Source organism: Gopherus flavomarginatus, chromosome 1 (assembly GCF_025201925.1).
Source record: "Gopherus flavomarginatus isolate rGopFla2 chromosome 1, rGopFla2.mat.asm, whole genome shotgun sequence".
Taxonomy (NCBI): domain Eukaryota; kingdom Metazoa; phylum Chordata; order Testudines; family Testudinidae; genus Gopherus; species Gopherus flavomarginatus.
This window is the reverse complement of record NC_066617.1, coordinates 376,167,047-376,175,106: the sequence shown is the minus strand read 5'-3', so window position 1 is coordinate 376,175,106 and position 8,060 is coordinate 376,167,047. Positions and strand designations below refer to the sequence as shown.

The window sequence follows — 8,060 nt, the reverse complement described above, 5'->3', positions numbered from 1 at the left end:
GCCAATGGCTCTGCAACCACATCAGCCAACTCCCTCAGCACTCTTAGATGCATTAGATCTGGACCGATGGATTGTGCATGTCCAGCTTTTCTAAATTGTCCTTAACTTGTTTGTTCACCATGGGAGATCTAGGCATTATCTTGAGTTTTCTTGCTAATTAACTATAATTTTTTCAGGATACATAAACACACAGAGAAGCCAATTCCTCTCTGACTCAGCACAGAGCCCAAGAGTTCTCAACTCCCTTTGGGAAGGTCCCTCAATTACTGTTTACTCCTGAAGCTGGATAAATAGCACAGAAGTGCAGACAGCCTGCTTACATTCAGATGCTGCTTCTCTCCTAGAAGTTGAGCGAATCCCTCTGGAATTGCAGAGAGCTGTATTATAAATGGTGCATGACCCTATGTCGGCTCTCAGCATAGGTTGTTGCTGCAGATGTTTGGATGAGATAGGTGTGGGACTCGGCTACCTGAGGGGGGTTCCCAGGGAAGACACTTCCATCTCAGAATTCACAGGTATCCATCTCTTTCTGAGGCACTCACTTGCTCAACAAACTCAGGGCTCTGGCTGTTAACAGGGGGCTGTTACCTGTCTTTTGTCTGCAGGAAAACTTGGAGGTGCTAGGGCTCCTCATGGCGGCAATTATAAGAATTTGTCAGCATGGGCAAGACATCTTGTCTCCTCACTTCATTCAAGAAGTAATCGAATTGTAATGCCTGAAACTTTAAAAAAAAAACACAATTCATCTGTAAGCAGATGCCCAGTGTGGTAAATTTCTGGCCAATCCATTTGTGAATCCCATTCATATAAGCTCTTTGCCCCAATAATGCCTGTGGCAAGGAGTTCCACAGGCAAAATAGGTATTATGTAAATATTTTTCTTTTATTGGTGTTATACGTTCAGACTGTCAATGTAATTGAACGTTCCCTTTGCATGTGTTATGAGACAGTGTAAATGTAAATGCCACCTCTTTAGTAGCACCTTTTTAAGTAAAAGACCTTTATCATGTCCTCCCTTTAGTCTCCTTTTTCCAAACTAAACACACCCAGTTCCCTCAGCCTTTTTTTTTTTGTATGGTTTGTGTTCCATACCTTGGATCAGCTTTGTCTCTCACCACTGAATCTTTTCCAGTTTTTCTACATCGTTTCTATACACAGCTGCCCAAATCTAGGCACAAAACTCCAGCAGAGGCCTGACCAGCTCCGAGTAGAAAAATGCTATCACCTCCTATGACTCTCATGCTATGCCTCTGTTAATGAAAGCCACACTGCTACTTTAGCAACCTAACCCCAGGGTAGACAGCATGGAGTCAATGGAAAATTCTTCCACTGATCTAGTTACCAACTCTCAGGATTACCTGTGCTGCTGAGAGAACCCCTGCTGTCTTTGTAAGTAGCATCTACACTGAAGCCCTACGGTAGCTGTAGCCTTTTAAGTGTGGACAAGCCCTCAAGCAGATCTTCCAGAAAAGCACTGAGTCTTTATCTGACATGTAGCGCTCGAGAAAACACCACTTCCCTTGGCAGTTTGTTCCAATGGTTAATCATCCTCACTGTTATTCTGTTTATTCCCTTTTTATTACTCTTGGTGCTAATCATTTGCCCTTGGAATTTGTCTGGCTTCAGGTTCCAGCCACTGGGTCTTGCTCTGCCTTTCTCCACTAGATTAAAGAATCCATTAAAACCCTCATTGCTCTTCTCATGAACGTCTCCCTTGATCCTCTTTTTGATAACATAAGTAGGTGTAGCTCTTTAAGTCTCTCACTGTCAGGCGTTTTCTCCAGCTTAGAATAATTTTTGCGGCTCTTTTTTTGCAGTCTCTCCCAACTTTTTAACATCGTTTTTGAAATGTCGACCCCAGAATTGGATGCAGTTGTTTTTCTCCAATACCATGTGCAGAGTTAAAATCCTCCCTCTGTTCCAAATCACCAGTCTTCTGTTTATGCATCTAAGGATCACGTCACTCTTTTCGCCAGAGCATCACACTGAGAGCTCATAATATGTTGGTTGGCCACAGTGACCCCTAAATCCTTTTCAGGCCCCTGTGTTCCATGATACTGTCCCATAGTCTGGGGGTTGGGCCTGCATTGACTGTTCTGAGATGATAACTTTTCTGTTGACTGTATAAAAACACTCTAAATCAATCGGTCTAGCCTGCCTTGGCTGCCTTATTGTAACTGCTCTGCCAATCTTTGGGTCGTCCGCAAATTATATCTGCAGTGATTGTCTATTTGCTTCCAGATCACTGATCAAAATACTCAATAGCATCGGGCATAGAATCGATCCCACAGAACCCCACTAGAAACAGCCCCATTTGGTGACAACGGCCCATTGGCAGCTGCAGTCTGAGATCTGCCAGTTTTTAATCCATCATAGGTGTGCTTCACTGACATTGTAGAGTGTTCATTTTTATCTGAATGTTTTCTCCTACTAAATTAAAAACCTCTGAGAAAACAAAATCTATTGCATCTGTGCAGTTTTCTTGACCAGTCAAATGTTCTCTCATTAAAGAATGAAACAGGGTTTATTTGACAAGATTGGTTTTCCATAAACCCTGCTGTTGACTGGCATTAATTATATTCCTAGATGTGTTTATTAACTAATCCCAGACCAGCTTTTCCATTGTTTCCTAACCCTGTCAAATCTTTTTTTTTTAACTTTCCCCCTTTTATTTTTTTTATCCTTTAGAGTTAACACAGAACTGTCCTGTATTTACCTTTTTCTAGTTCTTGGGCTCTGCTGCTGCCTGATTGTCTGCTTCTGCTACCAAATGAGTATGGTTGATTGGTCAGTTCATAACTCTGGTGTTCGTAACTCTAAGAATCTACCATACCTGCTCTTTAACGCCCTCACTGACTGCTAATAGACTGGAAACTGTTTCATCGACTCATGTGATATGAGCACCTCTTACTGCTTCTTTCCGAATGCAGAATAAAACCCTTTCTTGAATAATTCTGCCTTTTCTGCAACACATTTCTTTTTGCACTCTAGGAATTGGCCTAAAACTTTTATAGGATTTCTTTGGATTTTTTCCTGATTTTTTTGCATCCCTTATCAATTTTCATGACATCCCATATTATTGGTTGCTATCTATTTTCCTTTCATCCCATTAGTTATATATTCTTCCTCCACCTTCACCCACCCCCCATATTGCTGCTTTCAGTTTGCCACTGAACCGGGTTTCTAGCCAAAGTTGGGCACTTTTTGATTGTGGAAAAGAAGATTTTTAGCTCTCTAAAAAACTTATCTTAAAGAACTCCCAGTTTTTATTCTTATTTCCCTGTCTATATTTGTCCTCCCAATCAGTTTTGCTGATAATTTCCTACAGCTTTGGGGATTTAGCACTTTTGTAGCACGAAGTGTCTATAGATATTACTGGTTGGGAACTGGTCTTTGTTTCTCCATTGGAATGTGATCAGTTCCAATCGTCTAGTTTATTCTCCTCTATCATATGTCCCTTTCTTTGTCTCTTCTCTAAATTAAACAGTCCCAGGCTATGTCACCCTCCCTAATTCTCAATGCCTGTCTTGGAAACCCCCTTTTCTATTTGCCAACATTGTCTTTGTTTTAGTCACTGCTATGAATGACCAAGAGTTTCCATGGAACTGCTATCAATGATGCACAGATGTTTATTTTTTCCTGCAGTGTGTACGAATTGGGATGTTTCCCATGTCACATGTCTTCAAAAAGGTTTGGAATTTTTCATACTCAGATTGTGAGCAACTGGGTGAATGTGGAAATCCCTACAGCATAGACCCTGTACCCTGGGTTTCAATGCATTAAAGAAGAATGATGGAATGCCACTGTCCACACCTGTGTTTCCAGCTGGTGCCCATTCAGTTTTCCCACACCATAATGTGTAGGAATTATTGAGGCATGGAGCACCATCATATTTGGAATTGGCATTAGTAGGGTCAGTTGTTCATAATTCATTTCTCTGAATTATGAAAATGTCATTTATCAGTGTGAAGAGTGACAAATCTGCTTCACCCATGAGAACACCTCCAGGAGGGCATACAGTGTCTCATATTAACATTGTCTCTCCATCCAGGAATATTTACTGCAACCACTACCCTAGAGCTTGGGCACATACTGGAAGTCAGGGGAACGTACGGTACATGTAGGAGACACCGTTCTGCCACACATTTGTACACCTTCTCCTCTACTCCATGTCAGATTTCAACAAAACTGATTCCATCAACCCCTCCACCTTCATCCTGCTGGGCATTCCTGGCCTGGAGACAGCCCATATCTGGATCTCCATCCCCTTCTGCACCATGTACATCATAATTTTCTCGGGGAACTTCACCATCCTATTCATCGTGAAGATGGAACAAAGCCTCCATGGGCCCATGTACTATTTCCTCTGCATGCTGGCTGTCTCTGACCTGGTCCTGACTACATCCATCCTGCCCAAGACAATGAGCATCTTCTGGTTCAATTCCAGGGAGATCAATTTCAGTGCCTGCCTCACCCAGATGTACTTCATTCACTGCTTCTCAGCTATGGAGTCTGGGATCCTGGTAGCCATGGCTTTGGATCGCTATGTGGCCATCTGCCATCCCCTGAGACATTCTACCACCATCCTGACAAATCCTGTGGTGGCCAAGATTGGCTTGGTCGTGGTGCTGCGTGCAAGCATGCTCGCACTGCCCACTCCCTTCCTGGCAAGACTGTGGCCATATTGCAGAACGAACATCATCCTCCACACGCACTGTGAGTACATTGCTATGGTGAAGCTGGCCTGCGGCAACATCCATGTCAGTAGTTACTACAGCCTCTTTGTGGTATTCTTTGTGACTTGTCTGGATGTGCTTTTTATCGCTGTGTCCTACACCCAGATCCTCAGGGCCATCTTCCGCCTCCCCACAAAGGACACCTGGCTCAAGACATTCAGGACCTGCAGCTCCCACTTCTGTGCCATCTTAGCCCTTTACATTTCATGTCTCTTCTCCTCCCTCACACACCGTTATGGGCACTATGTTGCCTTGCATTTCCACATTCTCATGACCGACGTGTACCTCCTGGTGCCCCCCATGCTAAATCCCATCATCTATGGGATGAGGACCAAACAGATCCAGGACAGACTGCTCCGGCTCTTTACTCATAAAGGGACCTAAAATTGGTGCTCTGGCTCTCAGAGCAATCTCTGTGCAGAGCTGGCTGGTGACACGGCCCTGGGCCCTCTTCTGTGAATCACTTTCCTGACCACACTGTGCTGTGTCAGCATGGCAAACTGCAGAATAGGCCTCTGTGCATTCATAGGGTGGCCACATTTCTAACTGTGGGTAACTGGACCTTTCAGGTCCCACCCACTGCCCCATTTCTTCCCCCGAAGACTTTGGCTGGGTCACTCGCTCTTCTCCCCTCTTCACTTATTGAGTTTTCTCCACCTTCCCATAACTTCCTGCAGGGACTTCATTTCAGATTTTGGTTCGGGGGGTTGTGGGTGGGAGCAACTTTAACTGTGATTCCAGTGGCTACTTAGGCACTTGAAAACTTAATGTTTTGGCAGATAACTTGGCAGTTAGCTGAGAGGAGCAGTGTTTCTAATTCCAATATAAAAGAAAGAAAATTAAAGCAATAATAAATCTATTAAGCTCTTACATAAACATGTTTAACATCTTGTGGAAAGTCACTTAAGGAAACTGGTTAGTTTTCAAATTTTAATGGATATTCTTTGTTACTATGCAGAGAGAGAGAGAGAGAGATCCCATCAGGCCTCCTGGGTTCTCCCTGAGCTCTAGGATGGGAATGGGTCTTGTGGGTTACACCGGGGGCAGGTACATATAGGATCTGTATAAGTATAGGCACAGACTTCACCTCTGGTGGGTGGGTTCTCAACCCTCCCCTCCTCCGCCCCATGCCCTGCCCCCACCTTTTCCTGCCCAGCTCTGCCCCATTCCACACCCTTCCCCAAATCCCTGTCCCTGCACATCTCTTCCTGCATCTGCTCTGCTCCCACCCCATTTCCCAAGTCCCCGCCCTGTTACCCGAGGTTCTTTCAACCCAAAGCTCTTGGTAACTTTTACTCTGTGCAAGGTGGTGTCAGGGAAATAAATCAGGCAAGACGTGGCTGTCTGACCGATAGATGGCTGCACAAACAGCACAACATGAGAGTATTTTCATGTAAAGCTAAACTTTGCTAGTCTCAAGCACTTACACACGTTCGCAACAAGATTAGTAAAACACCCCCAACCCTTGATAATTACCAAAGCTGAGAGTGGCTCTCGAGTGACACAGTATCAGCCCATCTGCCAGTGGGGAGCAGAAGATGCATCCAGAGGGAGAAACCAGTCCCGAAGAGTCCCCCAAACGAGTCCCAATCTCAAGCTTTTCCCCCTTATTTATACATCAGTAATAGAATGACATGTTCCTTAAAGAAACCTTGTTAAATAAGCATTTCAATGATCAAGTATACAAGGCAGGTGGTATTGCTGAATACTTCGCTACCTTTGAGAGGCTGTGTGATTCATAAGATTCCAGATGACCAGAAGATGCACACTTTAGTTTCAAAGTTAACCAGTAAAGCTCTGCATATACTCAATAAAAAGCTAATTGAGAATGTTTTAGATTATTGTATATAAAAAGAAATAATTTTGAATCAACTTCAGATTGCCTATGAAATATATTGAGTGAAATTTAGGAATCATTACAAGGGTGCTGGTACCAGTAATGTGGAATATGTATACAAAAATGAAAGATTTGATGGGAAAGAGTGTTGTTAGTAGCTACTGGTGTGGTGCTCTGTTCTTGTTCGATGATGATAACAGTTGGCTGTGTGAGTGTTCCCTCTGTGTGCTGCCCTGGCTCTGCGCAGATAGCTGACACAGCAGACCCAGAGAGAACCCCCAAAGATCACTGACTGTACTAAGGTACGAAGGAACCCGAGCCAGGTTTATTGTCAAATGAAACACAATAATAGTTTCCTATAGACTCTGCAGGACATACTACGAATATGTGCCCCCTGGCAATGGACACAGCTCAGTCAGTAGTGGGACTTTCCACTGCCCCCCAGGCTAGACAAAGACACGCACTCCAGGACCTACATTTATACAGTTACAGGACAGATTACTCATCCCTCCTGACGTATTGAGGTACAGCTCCTTGGCTCATTAGGGTGCTGTCTCCCCTCTGATCATATTGTTCCAGACATACAGATCTATCCATCATGCTGTCCTGTCTTTAAGATGCACCTGCTTGTTCCACGTTATGTCAATGGAGTGTCCTTGTATCAGGCTGTCCAGGTCCCATCTTGGCATAAGTTCCTCTTATTAGCCCTTATGTGTGAACACACCTGCTTCTAACAACCCTCTTCTCACCAATTTCTGTGAGTGAGGCCTGCCTCTGGCTCATAGCCCAGCTTTTGTTTAGCAGTGCCTGGAAGTACTTTGGTTTAGGCTTCAGGCCTCAGACTAGGCCTTTGACACAAGAGTTTATATTTCAAGGCCTCATCTTACTACAAAGAGGATAAGGGGCAAAGGTGTTACAAGCTTTGAGGAAATGTTTGACCTTGTTTCTCAGGAGCATTTCTTAAACATATGTAAAGAAGAAGTAAAACAATTTTTATGGGAAAAAGGTTGAAAACTGTGGATGAGATGGCTGCCCTAGCTGATGATGTTTGGTAGACACTGGTATCTATTTTAAACATACCACAGTTGGAGGGGTTTAAACTTGGTGGGAAGAAGGGCTCCTGTTTTACCTCTGGGAAGAAAGAGGTTGGCTGGGAAGCTGGGTACTCACATCCTCCAAACCATTCATCTAATCCTTGACCCAAATATCCTGTAAAAAGAGAAGATCCCAGAAGGTGCTGTCATTGCAATTCCACTGATCACCTGGGGAATAAATGACCAGCGCTGGGAGGAAGTAGGCCGCAGGGAGACCATGTGAATGCTGCTACCTTGAGCATAGAAGCTCCTCAGGTGTCAGTCACTTATCATACTGGGTGTAAAAGCAGCATTATTGGCAATGAACACCTTGGATGGGAAGATGCAGGAGCAGAAATTTGTCTGTATAGTGCAAGAAGGTGAAACACAGTCAGGACAGATTTCAGTGGTTTTA

General features: G+C 44.0%; 1 pseudogene; it reads left to right on the top strand.

Annotated features, from left to right (window-relative positions):
• Nucleotides 1-388: 388 nt before the first annotated feature.
• On the top strand, nt 389-5,119 carry LOC127044589 (olfactory receptor 52J3-like; annotated as a pseudogene).
• The last annotated feature ends 2,941 nt before the right edge of the window (nt 5,120-8,060 follow it).